Below are 19,685 nucleotides of genomic sequence, written 5' to 3' on the forward strand. Positions count from 1 at the left end.
CATCATTTTCGCCCAATCCAGGAGAAGGTTAAGAAATAATATATTGATACTCTACATATGATATTTTCAGAACACTTGTGAATAATATAGCTTCAGTTGGAAGTTGTTCAGAATAATGCGAAGCGCTGCCTTATAGGGACAAAATGAGCTCATCACCCTAGATTGCTTGATAGAGACATCTTTTATCACCCGTTAGTGATTAAACCTGATTTGACTGGGGTGGAGGACCTTCACCCGCTTCGAAACATCACTGCTACGAAATGGCTTCGTATTACGGTTAATTGATTTGTGCGTCTATTCAGCACACTCGTTTAGGGTTGCTCGATTGTGAATGAAAGTTGTATCACACTACTGACTCACTTTACTAATAGCTACGTTCATGCCATTGAGAGCTGTAAGCAGCATACCACAGACCTTAGTCTCAATTAGTTGGGCTACTCGACGACTGCTAGATAACTTCAACTAACATGTGTCTCGCAGTTAATAGCTCCATGAGTTTACTTATAGAATGTACTTATAAATTCATAATTCACATTCAGTCTAGTCTGCAATTGGCCTGCGTTAAGCCAAACCGAACTAAGCGCCATAATTTTTCTGGTACTTTTCACGCCAAAATTCATTTTTCGATAAATTTCCATTAATATAGAAATTTAAGAATTTTTTTCTTGCCTTCGGTTACTATTTGAGTTTTCAAAAATAAACTGATGTGGACGGTTCTTATGGTACATTGGGTGCAATAGCGTTTTTTGGACGTGTATCTCAAAATGGCGCTTGCCTCTTTGGCTTAACACAGGCCATCAATCGTGGTAAGTGATTCTTACGGGGAGGTTTTCAGAGACCCTGTATAGGTTCAGAAATGTTCTTCGCAACTTCACAATCGCGTGTATCAGTAGGACAACTCCAAAAAAAATATTTCTATTGCCACCTAAAATTCCACTCTATCGATTTTTATTGACTGAGAGAGACGAAAGACATGATGTTTACAAGACGGATAGGTATTTTAGAGCAAATCAGTTATGAACTAAGAACGGAAGGGAGGTGAAGTCTTTTTTTTAATTCATTTTTTTGACACAGCTCAGTAGCCTAACGGAGCCGTTTCTTTTTAATATGTTTACAATATTTACAAACGTTATATATTAGTCGTTGGATCTCGTGCACGCAACTTTCTATTGCGCGCGGAAACCTTCTTTCACGGCGGGAAAACGTTCATCTGCTCGCCTACTGCGTTATTGGAGTCATTTAATACTCTCGTGTCTTCCATCGTTAAAGCTGAAAGTGGAGAAATTCAAACATTCCGTTCAGTAGAACGGAACGTACTAGCCCCAGGCTCCCCAATAATTAGCTTTTTACCATTTTTACTTTATTGTTGCAGTGGCCTTTAAATGTACCGAAAATACGTTTCTTGCTAAAATTGCATTTTTGCCCTTTAGATGGTCTAAAATAATTTCTTCGCACGCACGTACAGCGTATAAGCAATCAAGCAAGAGACTTTTTGGCATGCATAACATAAATTGACTTCCAGTTCCACCCATGGACTAGAGGTGTGCGCCGATGCATTTTTTATCGGCGGCGGCGTAAGCGACATTTTTGGCCGGCGGCGGCGGCGTTGGCGGCGTCACGCCGTTGGAACCTATCGGCGGCGGCGCGCCGGCGTGTGTCGGCGTGACGAATATTGACGCCTAGGTAACTAAAAAAAATCTTAACAGTATAATTCCTTTCCCAAATTTTCGGTTTCTATTGTAACAGACTTCACAGCACATACAAACAAACGTTATAGCTTAAAGAAAATATTAAAAAAAAAATCATCGCCCACGATGTACTAGCGACATCTGTTGAACACATTGCACAAAATGTAATTCTCGCAACCATATCCATTTTTTTAACTGAAGCTCCAATAGTGCCCACCCTGCTTGCCAAATGCAAGATAATAAATGAAAGGTGGAACTATTTTTACAGTTGTAAAATTTGGAGAACGAAATAGAAAAATTGTCGATGTCGCATACTACGACTTCGCATGAAATAATGATTGCAATGGACAAATTTGAAGAATGCAGAGAAACAACTGTATTTCAATGACCCATAATAATTATTTATTCTTCTATATTTGGGAAAGTAAGCAACGTTTTTTGTTTCTATTTAGTCATCTTTACCGTAAGCCCGGGGACAATTGCCAGCTCCCATATATTGAATTCATAAGCAAATTTTGGGGTGATTTGGTGATATCATGGCGGCTTGAATGGAGCAAAATTTGAAAAAGGGCGCATCCCATTTATTATTTTCCATATCTGTGGAAAATATTCAAATTTAAGCATTTCTACCATTTCTTTTTGCTGCTAGAATTCTGATAAAAACACAAATTCTATTCAAAACGAATTGTTAAGCTTGGTGGTGATGTACTTTCATTGGCCAAAATGTTTTTCATTTACATTTCTCGAGATAAAAAGCACCAATGATTTAACGATTTCAAACTTCACACAACAAGAAAACCAAAACATGTTTAGGAAGGAAGAGAGCCGGTTGTTAAAAACTACGACTTCCAGCTAAATATATAATAAGATTTATGTAACTTTGCTGACGGTTTTCAGTTAGGGATAAATTTATTCTCTAATAATAGTTTTCTTTATTCATATTTTGGAATAAGCTTTTTCTAAATGTTGTTCTAGCCGCATTGACGGCGTTCATAACACACGTAACGAAACACGCTTTTTTCTTGAAACTTTTTCGTTTCGTTGTTCGTGGTACTCATACAGAGAAGGCATACTAGCGCCACCATCAAGTCGGTGGTGCATATATGAAACAAGCACCATCTGTCAAGTTGTCCCTGGGTTGTTTACCGTCGCTCTTTTAGAATCCCGCAGATATCAGGAACCCTAACACGAGGCGTTATTATTGGCATTACTGCGCAGAAATGTTACTTTTAATGATCGTGTAAGGACATCTTTCAAGGTAGACACATTACTTCATTTTCCAGGCTGGTGTTTACTTTTTCTTCTTTTAAGTACAAAATCGCCACGATGATAAGAAATACGATTCCCTGGCACTACATTTTCATACAACGTACGGTCTGCTTCTATCTTGAGTGCAAAGTATGCTCGATGTGTTGGAATCATACAGATCTACACCCTGACGAAACCTAAATATACAGTTACTATCAATCATAATCATTCCACGACTTGACGTGTTAGCTCTTGTTAGGTTGAAACTGATCACTAAACAAGTTTGATTGAAAATGGTCTGAGCGTATCTCTAGTTTTCGTAGCACCTGCACCCTGCCAATTTCTCCAGCAGTTCCGGGGACCAACAAATTCTAATCCATTGCATACATTCGATACACCGAATCAATTAAATCACTAACATCCTGTTATGTGCTTACTCACCGATCGATATCGTGTTGTAACTTAAGAAATGGTTGTGAACAACTCCCACCTTGGGCACTTCGACAAGAATGAATTTCCCATTTCCGGCCCATATTGTTTGTTTTGGTTTGCATGAAATTAAAAAGACCGTAACGTTTTCGGGTGGGTGCGGAAACTAAGTAACGCATTTAGCTCTGTGTCAAAATCTCTTCACTAACGCCACCGATTTGTAATTGAAATCGACCGTTTTTTCTATGAGTGATGAAAATTCATATCGTGTTACGTCTTATTTGTATGTGATACCGGGCTGGTGCAACTGACACTGAAAATCTTTCTTGAGTGGGGCTAGATCACACGATGAATAATTTATGAGACTAGAAATCTTACCATTGCTCAACTATTCTTCGAGAAAAAAAATGTTAAAATAGGTCACGATTCAATCAATTATAAATAAACCTCGTATTGAAAATAATTTTTGTGTTTTCACAAAACTAGTTCACGCAAAAAAAGATGACATTATACTGAAATGTTTAGTAGGTGGTTGCGTCTGAATTTGTTTAATATTTTTATGATTCTAATTCATAACTCGATGAAACATTGATTTGTATCAACTTTATTGACTAAAACAGTCAAGAATTGAACGACGTGCAACGATTTTCGTAAATTCTCGTCGTGTTATCGTGATATTTTAGTATTGAGCTTACCGTTGGATTTTTTACACAGAGTCACGCGTCTTATAGTTTTCTAAATTAAATCACGGACATGAATTGTGGCTAGGTAATGTATTTTGCTCAGCGCAGTTTCATTTAATTCCGAACATTTCTCTGAATTTTAACAAAGGAACTTCAAAAAATTTTACGATCTTGATCGAAATCTTTAGAATTTCTGGGAAGTTTACGAAATTTCAAGAGTATTTAAAGGATTTATGGAAAAAAATTCAAACATCAAGGGGTGTCTTCAAGCTTTGCAATATTACTTCAAACAAATAAATTACAACGAACCTCAAGTAAATTTCTAAAACTCACAGTTAACTTCACAAAATTATGGAAGGTAGACCAAAAACTTTTGCATGCTTTATGTACGGTGTCTCACAAGTATCAGAGAAGTATTACTAACTTCGAAGTAACCGGCAAAATTCAAAGAAGTTTTTCTGAAGACCATGATTTTAGTAACTTTCAAGGTATACTATCTAGAGCAATGATAACACGATTTTTGCTAATTGATTTTCAAATATTATGCCCATAAAATGTGAGTGCTGAATTCATTACATTCTAGGAGATACTATGTTTTGAATAGAATGGGTAAGATTCGGATCAAGTACGCCCAGCGAATTTGATGGAGACTAATATGACTTACAGATCTGCACAAACACAGCTAAACGAGCCTTTTTCCTTCTATACTTCTTTTGTGAAACTTGTGCGAGCAATTAAAGGAAGTATTCAACATATTGGCATGGTTCAAGGATTAAGGTATGAAAGGGAACTATGCTTTATATATCTTTAAGCTCATATGTTGTCATAAAACATATTTAAAATTTAATCGCCATTGCAAATATATTTAAATATCCGTTTTGCGACCAAAAAATAAAGATATAGAAAAACCCGGGGCTAGTTGGCGGTTGGGGTAAGTTGGCGGAATCTCCTTTTCTCCGTTTCTATTAGACATAAAGCGCTCTCTCGTTGTGAACCTCAAGTAATGTGAAACGCATTATCCAATGTGTTTTTGTTGTTAAACATTTTTTTTATAGAAGCTGTGGGTCATATTGTGTTTTGAGCATACTTTGTGAATTTTCTTAATTTTAAACATTTTGTGTTATTTAAGGTGGTTTTCAATATATTCCCCGAATGATAATATTTTTCGATAGTGCGTGAAAAGAGCTTTCAGTATCTGTATAGATATTACACCTATCCATACACAAAAGTAATTTTTTTAATCCTTTTTTATAAAAAGTGCGGTTGGGGCAAGTTGGCGGTACTATTTACAGTGCAAAAATAGTCATCAAATATTTTCATTTCTCGAATTCACTCCAAAGTAAGAGAAACTTTTTCTTGTGTCTCTCGTCTATGCAATTATTTCGACCAATTGCCTGAAGAATTTCGAAAATTTGCTTTTGAATATGGAGTACGCGTCGAAGTGAAAATGACAGGGTATTGAGACTGAAATATAATGAAAAATGTCGAATAATATACAGTTTTTATTGAAAAGACAATCGGCACATTTCATAGGGACCACTGATGTAATCGAATTTCCATTTGATTGCTTATTTTTTGGGCATTCCGCCATTTTACCCCACACATACCGCCAACTTACCCCGAGGCTGGGGTAAGTTGGCGGCTTTTCCGTGTCACATATTTTTTTTTTCTCTAGAAATAAAGACAACGTATGAAACATTTTCATAAAATTCAGAGATGCTGCCAACAGTCTGCCCTTTCATACAACGTGTTCTATTTTGCAAGATCTACCAAAATCAAAGCGGTAAAAAATGAAAACTGAAAACACCGCCAACTAGCCCCGGTCTCCCCTATGTTGTTAATGGCATCGCGCTCGCGGAAATGCTACCAAATTCAAAGAATTTATCAATAACTCTCCAATATTCTACGATATTCAGAGGCATCTTATTCCTTTCGGTTTTTATTACAAATTCAGAATATTTTATGCAAAATTCAGACAAATCGTACGTAGTCAAGGAACTGAATAAGTCCGAGGAAATGCTTTTACATGCCATTTTCAACCATTCTGGTTGTAGCAAACCGTTCTTCTAAAACCAAGTACACAGTGATTGAACAGTTTATCACTAATATGGGGATTAATTCAGTGATAAATCTTATTTTTGTAAGTTTTCATGCAATATTAAACATAAAAAGTAATATTTTGAAATTTATTTTTGTGATTCGATAGTACGTACGTTTCGATAGAACGTACACTAAACGAAGCGAAGGTGTACGTACTATCGAAGTATACCTGTAATCGTAAATTTCAGGCACATATATCTTAAAAGTGGAAGTTTTTTTTTTAATTTGTGGACCATTTCACGCACACGAATGGTGAATTGAAACTTATATGCTCACAATCATAACCAGTTGACGAAGCAAGAATGGATCTTTGAATTATATAACAAGTGTCGTGTAATGGTTTTCGAGAAAATATCAAGATTATTTTAATTTTGTAATCCAATTGACGACCACTAATACCAAATAATGATCAAGATGTGATAAATCATCAATCAGTTAACGTCGTATATTCGGTCCATAGACAAATTGTGGATAAAATTATGAGTCAACAATTTTAGAGTTCGCGAATTGTCGGCGCGGGAAAAATGCATCGGCGGCGCGCCGCCGATCTACCGTTCGGCGTCGGCGTACGTTAAAAATTACCGGCGGCGGCGGCGTGGCGCAGCGGCGCACAGGTCTACCATGGACGGTCTGAGCGCGCGTAGAACAAATCACAACCGTCTGCTTTACGATGTTGATACGGGATGTACACAGGCGGAATATTAAATTAGTGAACTACATACTTGAGTGCAGTCACATAAACTCGTCCATTATGTGCTATTACCGGTCATCCTGTCACTGGTTCCATGTATGTAGGTTGGAACAAAATTGTACAAGTGCGACGGCGCAAAGTACTCTTGCATTCGATAAATGTTTGCTATTTACGTTCCATTTGACAAGTACGCGAACCAGTGAACCATTTGCATGCGCGTTAGATTGATATTGTTGCGATAAGATTAATGTGGACACGCATAAACAAAAATGTTCCACGACTAATTGCAATGATTCCAAATAAAGGGAGCTGGCATGCGAAGTATTATTGGCTCCGCAAACGAAATATGTAAATTTTGTTTTTGATTGGATTGCAGCAAAAAAAAGTAGAAAGAATAGTAAGCGTAAGTATTGCATTAATTATTGCAAAATGATGGTCATGGAACAGTTTTGGGGAGATGTAGTTTTTTTTATTTGTTTGTTTTTTGCTATTGACCTAGAGATTCTCTGATTCTTCACGTGCCTCACAGAGAGGAAGAGTTTGTACTAAATATACCTATAGTGTATCCTAGATTTCATACTCTTTCATTCGTAGTTGTTATTCCGTGATTGACCAGAGCAAGCGAAATTGCACAGAGAATTAACGAATGGGGCCTGAGAGTAGCTATTCATTCTCAATGTGCACGTTTCGAGAGTTTTATAAGTTGAAATGTCAATAACGGCGCCGGCCACGTCCTTACAGTCACCGGGAAAGAAAACCGTGTAACAAACGTTGTTATGCAGATTGTGTATTCTTCTGCATTTCCAAGTTTGACACGGGAAGGAGTTTTTGTTAGTAGGATGGGATAAAGAGTTACACAAACCTGGATTCACCTTGATAAGTGAGACGATTTATGCCACTCTCAGAAGTGTTATCATGTGTTTATTGCTCTGGGCAGCCGGCTACCGAGAATTTATGATAGATTGATCGTTTGTTGAATGAATTTGGAAATGATCGAATTGAAAAAAGCAACTTGAGCTCCAGACTGCCGACAGTCGGGAGTTTTGCTTATATTTAATTGAATCAAACGGCAGGTGAACGATTTTATTATTTCTTACTCCTTCATCTCGGCGAAGCACGACATTCCAAAAACTATACAATAAAATGAATGACTTTTAGTGGCTCGAAACATTTTTCGAAATACCTATGCAATGGAAGATTTCGTAATACAAGCATTATTTATCGTATATAGACTTTAGAGTTTACATCTCATACTATCAGTATTAGGAAATTCCTCTAAAATTATCGATCCGCTATTTTCCCAGAGTACTAACTAGCTCCACCTTTTATACACGACCCCAAACAGTAATTCGCTAGAGTGTTACCCTCAGGCTTGGGAACAATTTTTCACTAACGGTCTATCTCCCACATGATTGTTCATATGTCAATGGCGCCATCATCGCAAATGCGGCAACAGCCCCAACTACTAAATATATACACACCAAAAAATACGAATTTTATCGTTGACGTAATTGCAAGCATGACATAATTTAACAAACTGTAATTCACGAAATGACGAAATATAGCCGTGCTCCGTTTAATTTTACATGAAACATATATTTTACATCCTCAATGACATAAAATTACACTTACTGCCATTCATAACAAACGCTATATGTGGAGTAAAATTACGTGATTTACGAAATTCAACGTCATGTAAAATTAAAATCAAACGTAAAAGCAAGTCATTTTTGATGCTCGTATATGTCAGGGTCGGGAGACGTAAATTTACACGATTTTTTCTAGGTGTGTATTTAAAATGACCGTTAAAGCAGACCAAGTGTTGTTTCGAGCGTTGTGTCTGTTAGTCTGTGTTTATATAGCAAATAAAATGACAATTGTATATTGCTTTCTTTCTCCGCAAATAATTGAACAAGGGGTCGATTCTTATATTCTCATTATTCACGCGCGTCGTTAAGCTAACTGAGGTGCATATTGAACGGTGTACAATAAGCCCTTCCGAAATACCTGAAACGACTAGCTTTGTATGTCGAATATACAACCGATGACGTTAATTACTAATTACTAGAACCAAATTGGTGCTAAGGAGAGCTAATAAAACTGACATGTCATCTTTTACGTCAATAATCAAGCTAGAATATTTTAATACTCGTGAATAAATATGGTTAATGGTCGTTCTTAACAGCCTAGATTCATGCTTTCAGTTGGACCAATAAAAAAATTACGTATACGAGCGACGCACACCAAAAATTAAGTACCATATTCACGGGTCGCGCGATCATTCTAAAACACCCACAAATATGCAAATGCCCACACGGTTGCAAAATCGAATTTATGTATACACATGAAGTCACATTCGCGCTAGGACCCGTGACAAACACGTTACCATACGAATAATTGACAGATTGACTTACTAGATGACTTGGTCGGTGTTAGGTCAGACCTGACTAAGTGACAGTGCATTGATTTCGAGAAAAACGCGTTTAAAGTTTGAATCGCAGCATCCTTTACATTATAATTGGAAAATAATTTTTACCATAATTCTTGTTTATTGTTTCATATTTCAAATCAGGTAAAAGTGGAATGTAGATGAAGAAATTCTTTATCCACTGCTATCATTAACTCATTTTTTGATGTTTTGCGACTTGGTCCGGTCTGACTTAACACCGACCACTTGACACTACGATCGACTAACCTTTCAAACCCTCCCCCGCTCATCCATTTTCTTTGCCAATGGAGTGCATGTAGTCCGCATGGACCAGCTCAGCCATTACCCAAACTATCCACCTGACCCGTACCAGGACTAACTTAACTATATCTGTTCCACCTGGTTTCGAAAAAAAGAAATAAAAAATATGGTTAACGTGACAATCAATAGTTTAGTGCATGCACTACTTCAAAGCATACGAAAGTATTTAATACAATAAGTACAATTAATTTAAATGATTTAATTTAATTAATTTCTTGAACTAAAAGTAAGGCAATGACAATAAAATATATGTTTTTCGTGCTGATATGACTGCTGAAAATTGGTAACTAGCTTCTGATTCTTCTGGCGAACTGTCAATTCTTAACCTTTATACATGACTCAAAAGTCAACATTTCACTCAGACAAGATCATGCCTATTCCCCACGCACAATAAATGCCCAGTGGATTCGTATCCTAGTTGGTCAAAGAAGCACAAAACAAACAATGAAATTAGTTTGATCAGTTTAAAGAAATGTCAGCTTGATTGGCATCAACCGGCGGATACGTGTTCCCTTACAATGCCATCAAATCAAAGAACATTTAAAATTACATGTGACAAATTATGTGCAATTCTGAATATAATAAAATGAAGACTACTTAATTATTTGCAATAAAATAAGATTGCAGAAATTAGTTGCATAACCAAGGTGGTTTATTTTCAAAGATAGCACTGTGAATCATCTTACAAAATAGGTGATAAGGAACACGGAAGAAAATAGCCGACCACCGTCAAATTTCATACTCTGGGTAGTCGGCTGCCTAATTCGTTAAAAACGAAAAATTAACAAGTATCCTACCATCCAATCATAACTGTAGTGTGTCACCGAACGGAAAAATTTCCCTTAAATATTATATCAAATTATATTTACATTTCAGAATACTTTTGGAAGATATAATATCAGTGGAAGGAAAGGGGGAATGGTGAAAATGTCGGGGGTTTAGCTTCTCTAATCTTCGGGTCATCGTATCACAGCATTTTGTATTCCTAGTATGTATAATAAACATAAAGATGCTAAACGTGCGCTGAAATCCTGTCAATCCTATTTTTCATTGGATTAGCTGCTGTAAAGATAAACGTAACATGAATTACCGAGATCAAAACTAAAAATTAATTTAAGACGTACTAATGGAGCAGGGATAACAAATCCAAAAAAAAAATTGCATTATGCTTGGAGGGGAAATGTATTTTAGAATATTTTCTGCGAGACATTTATGAATGGCCCTCAAACAAATGATATTCCATAACAAATACCACGTAACATCGATGACAGAGCAGTGGGATTAAGGCCAAGTTCCCTCCGGGTGGTGCAAAACTGAGAAGCAACTACAAAGTTTTAATTGCATCACTGACGACTTAACATGCATTGTTATAAGCAAGATACATTGGACTACACAAAGTAGAGGATCTGACGATACACACTTCGAGACAAACAGGCGCAACATTTAGTCCTCCTCCTGAGGACCGGTGTTTATTTGGCAGACAGTTGCCACTTCGTCCGGATTTGCAAATTTTGTCTCGCGGGACGAACCGAGATCCCCTAAGCTATAGGCTGCAGTCCTGTCAACACGCTAAAAATATAGCTTCAGTGGAGAGAAAAGCTAAAGTTATTAGTTTCGCTTTGACAACGGCACTAGCTCAATTAACTTTCGATCCTATGTAATATGCTTAAACTTAAGGAAATTGTTTCGGATCTTGAAAATTGTTCGGGGACGGATAATGTTACTTAGCGGGAGCTGGTGGATGCGTTTGACATAATTGCTGACAAATTTTTAACAGTTATTAATGAGTCACTCCGGCAAGGTGTTTTTCCGCAAGCGTAGAAGAAGACGGTCGTAATTTCAGTTCCAAAAGCACTAAATTCGTCATAAGCAGAGGCTCAGAGACCGATAAATATGCTGCCGATCTACGAGAATATTATAGAGACGGTCGTTAAAGAACAATTGATGGGTTATGCTGGTTTAACGTTGTGTGAATAATCAGGGTTCCGGAAAAATAGTTCATAAGAAATAACGTTTAATTCAGTATTGTTGAAATGGAAGCAGGCCATTGAGCATGGAAAAGTTGTTTTAGGAGTTTTTGTTGTTACAAGGTATAATAACTCTACATCATCGAAAGCCGAAATTAACCTCGGTGTTCCACAGGGTAGTGTACTAGGACCTCCTTTGTTTATCGTATACATTACGTAATGTCAAAAAAATTGTAGAATGCGGAACTTCATCTGTTTGCCGATGACACAGTTTTGTTTATCATCCGTCATAGTTTCGATGAGTGCATCAGGCTAATGACCCTTAAACTGACAAAGTTAAAGTAAAAAACACTCAGATTAAACATTTCCAAGACCAGATATATGAATGATGCGATAGAGAAATGAAAGTTCTGCAACAGTTGAAATTCATGAAGAGATGGGTGAACGAGTTGCAACTTTCATATATCGTGGGGACACATTGGACGTAAAACTGAGTTATAATGAGCACGTGAACTATACAATCCGGAAAAAACTGCTAGAAAGTTTGGTGTTCTTTGTAGGATCAATAGGCTTCTTACATTTGACTCGAAGATAACTGTTTACATGACCATTATAGCTCCTCATTTTAATTACTGCGTCTATTCTTTTCCTAGCATCCAAGAAACAGTTTGATTGTTTATAATGGACAATGAATTTATAATGGATGTCTGTTCAGCGACGTATTGAATATAGGGTAAACGGGTCTAATACGTCCCCCTTAAGCTTGCTTGAGCTTGTGTGACCACCCATGGCTGGTAAATCCGTTATCGATTTGGACTAGCTGAAGTTGCACAATGAATAAGTTGATAATTATGCTTGGGAGTGGCGAAACATCTTTCAATGTGCAACTCTTGGTAATCCTGAAGTGTTTATAGATCAATACCGGCGTCGGCCAGGCCCGAACGTAGATCGCGGACGGAAAGGGAAGGAATGGTTACTTGCTTTTGCTGCGCACTCCACAATTATCACAAGAGGAGGATATTTGTTAGTAAGTATAGAAGTTGGATTCTACTTCTTTCTTTACCGACGCCAGAGAGGTGACCCACTATCCGGACTAGATATCGATCCATCAACTCATGGACCGGGGACCGACGGCTTTACTTCCCATCCGAAGGCAGGCCCGTCGAGAGGGGGGGGGGGGGGTCAGGGGGGGGGGGGTAACTACCCTGGGGCCCGGGTCTGTTTTGGGGGCCCGCGTTTTTAACTGAATTTAATTTATTTTAATATAATTGTTGAAGTTTATTGTTTCTCGCTAACTGGAAGAACGACCACTTTGTTTTCAACAGATGGAGATGGCTTTTGGTCACGATTTTAGCAAATATTATTTTATTTTGTCTATCGCCGAGAGACAAAATAAAATAATATTTGCTAAAACCGTGACCAAAAGCCATCTCCATCTTTTTTTATTGTTTCTGTTGGCACTGCAAATGTACCACAATCAACTACGTTCCAGTCGTTCCAATGGTTTTCTGAAGTACGTGAACGTAACCCTATTAGATTCATTTAACAGTGCAATTGAACCATTCTTGTTTCATTTATCGCAAGTTTTTTTAAAAGTGTTCAAAAAAATGGTTGAATACGCACAGTACAGTATGAAGTTGTACACAATTTAACATATAGATAACTGTTACTAATAAAAGTTTGATATTTTCGGAATGGGATGATGATGGTCTCACCTCATACCCCTGCAAAGGTGTGAGCTGGACGATTTATCTAATAGATAATTGATATTTTTACACATGACTAAACCAGTGAACAAAACAAATACGGACTGGTTAACAGTTCAGACATAGATTTTCCTTCAAAAGACCGCAACCAGATAGGCTTCAAATATTTCGCAAACAACCATCAAGCAAATTTCCATCCCGGGAAGTGGCTTGATGGAATCAGGAATTGAAACCAATATCCGCATTTTTCAACAATAACAAGCAAGACTCCTCCCGCCTGACCAAGATATCGCTACTACCACATATAAAGATGGAAAGTATCGAGTATGGTGGCAGTGCAGAGCCTAGCCGATTTATATCATCAACGTCAGACCTCAAACTAATCTACCACTAACCCAAGGCAGTCAAGAGAAACTCCCAACTGGGATTATCCTAGATTGATCGGGAAGGATTGACGAGTAGATGACGAAAATCAATGTATGAAGCCATTTTGAAAACTAAGATGGCGAATTCCAGTTAAGATATCTGTATAACCTAAAATATTGACATTTTCGAAATAAAATAATCATAGAATAGATATAGATATAGTGATTTGTGACGCGGATGATATGATTATAGAAAATTTTATCAACCAGAAGGCCTCCAAAAGGGCATCGCTCATTTATTCGTCAAACCCGCCTAAAAATACCCTCATAGTTTATACAGAAATTGTTCGAAATAGCTCCAAGCTACCATTTCTATCATCTACTCGTCAAGCCCGTTTCAAAAATTCCCAAATTTTTAGGGTTATCGAGATTATTGTTCAATCGGACGTCTCCATCCTGGATTTCAAAAAGGTACCAAATATCCATTTTCATCATGTACTTGCCAAGCCCGTTTCGGAAATATCAATATTGTTAGGGTTATCGATAATGTCGCTCAACCAATGCGTTTTAGTAAGAATGTAAAGCGAACTTTTTTTACAATCTAAATCCCAAAAAACGAACACTTTTTTTACGAACTAATTCAATTTACGAACCCTTGTCTTGGTTCGTAAATGGAGGTTCCAGTGTACACATTTGATGAAGAAAAATATGGGAATTTTACTAGATACTAATTCTACCCATTAGTATTCGCCAAAAGTTGAGACCCTTTCTCTCACAAATATCTGTCTCAGTCTTTTTAACAGCAGACTTCGCTCTTGGATCCCAGTCATCGCCTTCCTAATGTTTTTTTCTCTGAATGTTAGCGCAAGTGTAACAACTGATTCCAAAACCGATTTTACCATGTTCAGAAACCAATAAAGAAAATTCGTTCAGGTCATAGTGACAACTGCAATAGCTGAATCCAGTACCTCAAAATCAACAGTATGTACCAACAACAAGCAACAAGGCAGCATCAGTGGTGCGAAATTGCACATTTAGTTGCTTATTTCTGATAAATTTGCTGAAACAATATTCAGTTTCAACGCTTTTCTCATTCATTCACTTCCAAACTAACTGAAATTTTATGAAGAATCGAATGGTTGAGTGCAGAGGAAATATTTCATTCACCAACCAAAGCATTTATTTGTTATTATGTGGACAGTTTGAAGGCAGAAGTTCTTTTACATTTTCGAGCATAACTGAACTGCGTAATCTATATCTGGTGCACTTTTGCTTGATAATCCCTCTCAGAGCTATCATAGAAACAAGATTCAGTTTGCTCCTGAAACCGAACATATGCGAACATGAATGCGTTGTACCGAAAAATCGAAGGACGAGGGAAACAAACCAAACATTCGATTCATCGCGGCGGGCATGAATTGAATCTTGTTTCTCTTTCAAGCTCACGCAGGGATGTCAATTTTTCTATGCTCAGATTCTGGGCAGCATTAACGATGGTAGCATTAACGTGCGTCAAGGGAGCATGAACGATGGGAATATGGACTGTATGGCAACGCCGCAAAAAAGGATTCCAATTGCAATGGCAAGTCGGACGTAAGCCATTCTGATGGCCAGCTACAAATATTCCTTTGTTGATTTTTATTTTTTCCATCTATTACATGTTTAAAATACTGACGACTCTGTTAAGCTAACGCATTGAATCTTGTCAAATAAACAATTTTTATAAAAAAATAGTTTAATTGAAACGGTTGCATCCGTATAATTTCTCTAATCGATATTGAAATAAGAAGTCATATATGGTAGGGCCCGGCAGTACTTCAAACCCTGGGGCCCGGTGCGGCTCTCGACGGCCCTGTCCGAAGGAAGACGTGACCACAGAAAAATCTCAACGATCTTGGCTGGAATTGAATCCAGGCCAACTGGAATGCTTACCACTTAACCAACGGCGCCGTCAGCACCGAACTAACGAAGCACAATAATCCTAAAAAGATGCTAGCAATTGGAGCATGAATCACATGGCAAAATAAATGCAATGAACACACGCACACTTATTTGCATATATCATACATATTTTTTTTCAATCTTCTCAAATGAATCACTGAATTCATCAAGAGTCGAGTTTTTTTTTCGAGTGAATCGGACACGGACACAATAAAATATCATATTTAGCCTAATCAGCATTAGTTCAATGGTGTCTTCCTGCTAACTAATTTTGATATGCGGCGGTGGGTGTGTGAGGAGGATGAAGAACCCACGAATGAACCGTTCCCCAGCTTAATTTGGTATGTCTTGTGATATAATGGCGGTATAAAGATGGTGTGGTTGAGTGCGGGGTGGGAGTACGAAGGATGGATGGGGTGGTAGTCTGAGGGGGGGGGGTATAATGAGGGGTGATCTAAGAAGGATTTAAATGAGGAGGGGGTTATCAGCGAAATAGGGGAGGGGGTGAAACCCATCCGTACACCCCTAGTTACGCCCCTGTTAAACTCCAAAAACCTCATGTCACTCGGAAAAAATTAAGCCCGAATTAAGTTGACGATTTACAGAGTGATTGCGTAACCTTTCTATATGAGAAAGGCAAAAATGTGCCAAAATTCAAAAAGGTCAATCTTTGGCAATTTTTTTCGAGATTGCAGCAAATATCGATATTTTAAATTTGCATCCATTTTAAAAAGTATTGCATCCTTTTGATATCATAGTGGTACCAGTTTATATGGAAAATTTCTGTGTGGTCCCACTCTTAAACGCGTAACTCTAGAACCGGAATTTAGATCGACACAAAATTCAATAGCAGCCGATGGGAAGATTGTACCTTTGATTTGAGACTAAGTTTAAGCAAATCGGTCTAGCCACCTCTGAGAAAAATGAGTGATATTTTTTGACACATACGAACATACATACGCACACACATATACAGATCTCGACGAACTGAGTCAAATGGCATATGATTCTCGGTCGTCCAAGCCGGGATTAAGTTGACGATTTTCAGAGTGATTGCATAACCTTTCTATATGAGAAAGGCAAAAACATCAGTCAATTTATACGCTTCCACTTAATCTCTTTGCATCTTTTTTCATCATTCGGCATGCCATTTTTCCTTTTATGACTATATCTTTAGTTAGATTCATACTAACGCTCACTAACACAATCAATTGCATATTCTCTCATATACACTCACAATCTGACCCTTTCCAAACGTACAAACGCTCAAGGCCTGCGCGATAACACAAACCTGATTACAAATGCGAACATGCAATTGCAATCATCCACACATACTTACACCTGCGATCTCACTAACATTAATACACCCCGGTAATTAAGTGAACGTTTTAGCACCTATAGCTTTACAAACGCTGTATCAAGCATTAACCCATCTTTCGTGCGATCATGAATCGGTCACGTCCGGAAGTCACTACCCTCGGTCTTAGCAGCCTAGACTCATGCCTGCAGTTGGACCAATCAAAAAATGACGCTCATTTTCACTAGACAACACGTTCTCCATGGTGAAATGACCGGGAACTCTAGTGATAGTGATATAGAGTGAACGTTTTATCACTTACAAACTCATAAACGCGGTCTCAAGCGCAGACCTACAAACTCATATGTTCGTGCGATCATAAATTGGTCACGTGTGAAGGTTCCTTACCCTCGGCCCTAGTGGTATAGTTCAGTTGGACTAAAAAATGACACTCATGTCCACTAAACAACACGTTCCATGACGACAGCACCGGGAACTTTAGTGATATGGAGAATCTCACTCTTCTAGCATTCAGCACGTTAACATACAAACGCTTAATACGTGAGCGGTCATCCACGCACACCAAAGCCCGCGGTCTCGCAAACATGAAATACACTGAAAACTAAGTATCAGACTAACGGTTCGCGCGATCATCCAAGAACACACGTGAATATGCAAATGGACTCACGGTTATAAAATCGAATTTATACATACAAACATCCACACGACAAACAAATGCGCACGTATGCCTTCGTAGCCCTACCGAGGCTCTAGGAGGAATATAGCTGGAAGCAGTTCCAAGGTCTTTGCGTTTGATTCGAACTTGACAAGCGCCAACTTTAATGCCTGGTGTCTAAAGGAAGTTCATTCGGTTGAAATAATAGCACTATAGCCCAAAAAGTTTTTCTCCGTAGGGGATTTCTCGATTCAGACAAATTATATTAAAGTCGTGGAAGTTGAACCCTTGGCCTTAGTAGCATAGTTCAGTTGGACAAAAAAATAACGCTCATGTCCACTAAACAACACGTTCCATGACGACAGGACCGGAAACATTAGTAATATGGAGAATCTCACTCTTCTAGCATTCAGCACGTTAACATACAAACGCTTAAGACGTTCACGGTCATCCACGCGCACCAAAGCCCGCGGTCTCGCAAACATGAAATACACTGAAAATTAAGTATCAGACTCATGGTTCGCGCGTTCATCCAAGAACACACATGAATATGCGAAAGGACATTTTGGGAGGACATTTCCGCAGCTCCACTATAGAACTGTGATCGAATCGGGGACCTCGTTCGATGATTTAGTCATCGAAGGATACGATCTGTGCAAGGAGGCGTCCCTTAGGAGTGAGCTGCTTCAAAAATGTTTAAATTATTTAGATAAAACGTATCAGAAGGCTTTTAATAGGATCAGTTACATAGAAAGAGGCGAAAACTAAGTCCATGGTATCAGAAAATTTTATTAGTCCATTACTGGACTGAGTGTCTGTTTGAAAAAAGGAGACACTTGGGGTTTTTGGTGTCCCTAGAAGTGGTGGGTACTCCTTGTTAGAATTCAAATTTCCAAGTCCGAGAGCTAATTGCTTCGGGTTTAAGGCAGCACTTCCGTTGGTTTTATTAGATGCTGTTGGCGCGCTCTCAGAGAGAAGGACACCTTGGGACCCTTAAGAAGTAGTCTAGGTTTCTTCTCTTCCTGTATTTCCCCGGTTTAACGAAATATGTTTTTGTTAACCCGTTGATCATTAGATTGCCAAATGATCATTTAGCATTTCTGCGTAAGAGCGCTACGAGTATTCCTTAAGGAAGCGCTTAATTTGATTCCCGCGCTGCTTGTACGCAGGGCTTGATTGAAGAACATACGAATGGTCCTCGAAATAAATGCACTTTTCCGTATCTTTGCTGCAAGAGTTCTCCTCATACTCTCCACACCATTTGCCGCCCCATTTCTTACTGCCACAATAAGTGGATGTATGACCCAATATAGTTGAGAAGAGAAGACCCAGAGAAGGTCACCCAAAGCGAACCTGATAGAGACTAGGTAGTTTCACCCCCCTCGGTGTTTGCGGTATGCAATTGCTAGCAGGCCAAGATCATAACCTGTTGAAGTTAGGGGTTCTTGAAGCACTACCTACCCGTGTTTTGACACGTCTTCGCACTTCAGGCCCAGTTCGGATAAAACTCCGTTAATTTCTACGGTCATTGCTGGTACGTAGATTTTAAACTTAAAGCGCTCACAGTTACCAATCTTGTTTGCCTGGTCAAGGTCATTCACTGAAACACGTATCTTGTTTGCCTAAACACGTGTGACCTGAGAAGTCAGGTCTTGAAAAAGGTCCAGTATATTAACTGCTTTCTCCCCCCGGTACGAAAATACACTACCAATGGCCTAGCGGAATCTAGTGGATATTGCTTTATATGAGGAGCAATGCGAGTGTTAGAGGAATCAGGAACATGCATGTTAATATCAGGTGAGCATTTAAGCACGAGGGCAGAGCGTTGTATAAACAGGAACGATTTTTTTTGTTAGGTTACAATGTAGAGAGAAAGAAGGAAAAAAGAAATAAAAGCAGACAGAGGGAAAGATAAAACCAAACCAAGCTTATCTACAGTAATGTCAATTGTTCTGCTCCATCGAGAACAATGTAGTTGATTTGCCACCGGCCACCGGTAGAACGGCGACAAACAAGCGATCATACAGTTTTTTTCAGCTTGTTGCATTATAAACAAACAAATACCGTGGTTCAATTTCCAAAACAATCGTTGAGTTACACTTTGATAAACGATCCCGTTAGCTGATTCATATAATTTATTCACGG

At 38.3% G+C, this 19,685-nt stretch overlaps 1 protein-coding gene across 1 annotated transcript in view; it reads left to right on the forward strand.

Annotated features, from left to right (window-relative positions):
* The window catches only part of LOC131685276 (1-acyl-sn-glycerol-3-phosphate acyltransferase alpha-like), a 47,861-nt gene that overhangs the window by 25,657 nt on the left and 2,519 nt on the right, over positions 1 to 19,685 (forward strand). The gene's annotated exons all lie outside the window — the stretch shown is intronic.

This window comes from Topomyia yanbarensis, chromosome 2 (genome assembly GCF_030247195.1).
Source record: "Topomyia yanbarensis strain Yona2022 chromosome 2, ASM3024719v1, whole genome shotgun sequence".
Lineage (NCBI taxonomy): Eukaryota > Metazoa > Arthropoda > Insecta > Diptera > Culicidae > Topomyia > Topomyia yanbarensis.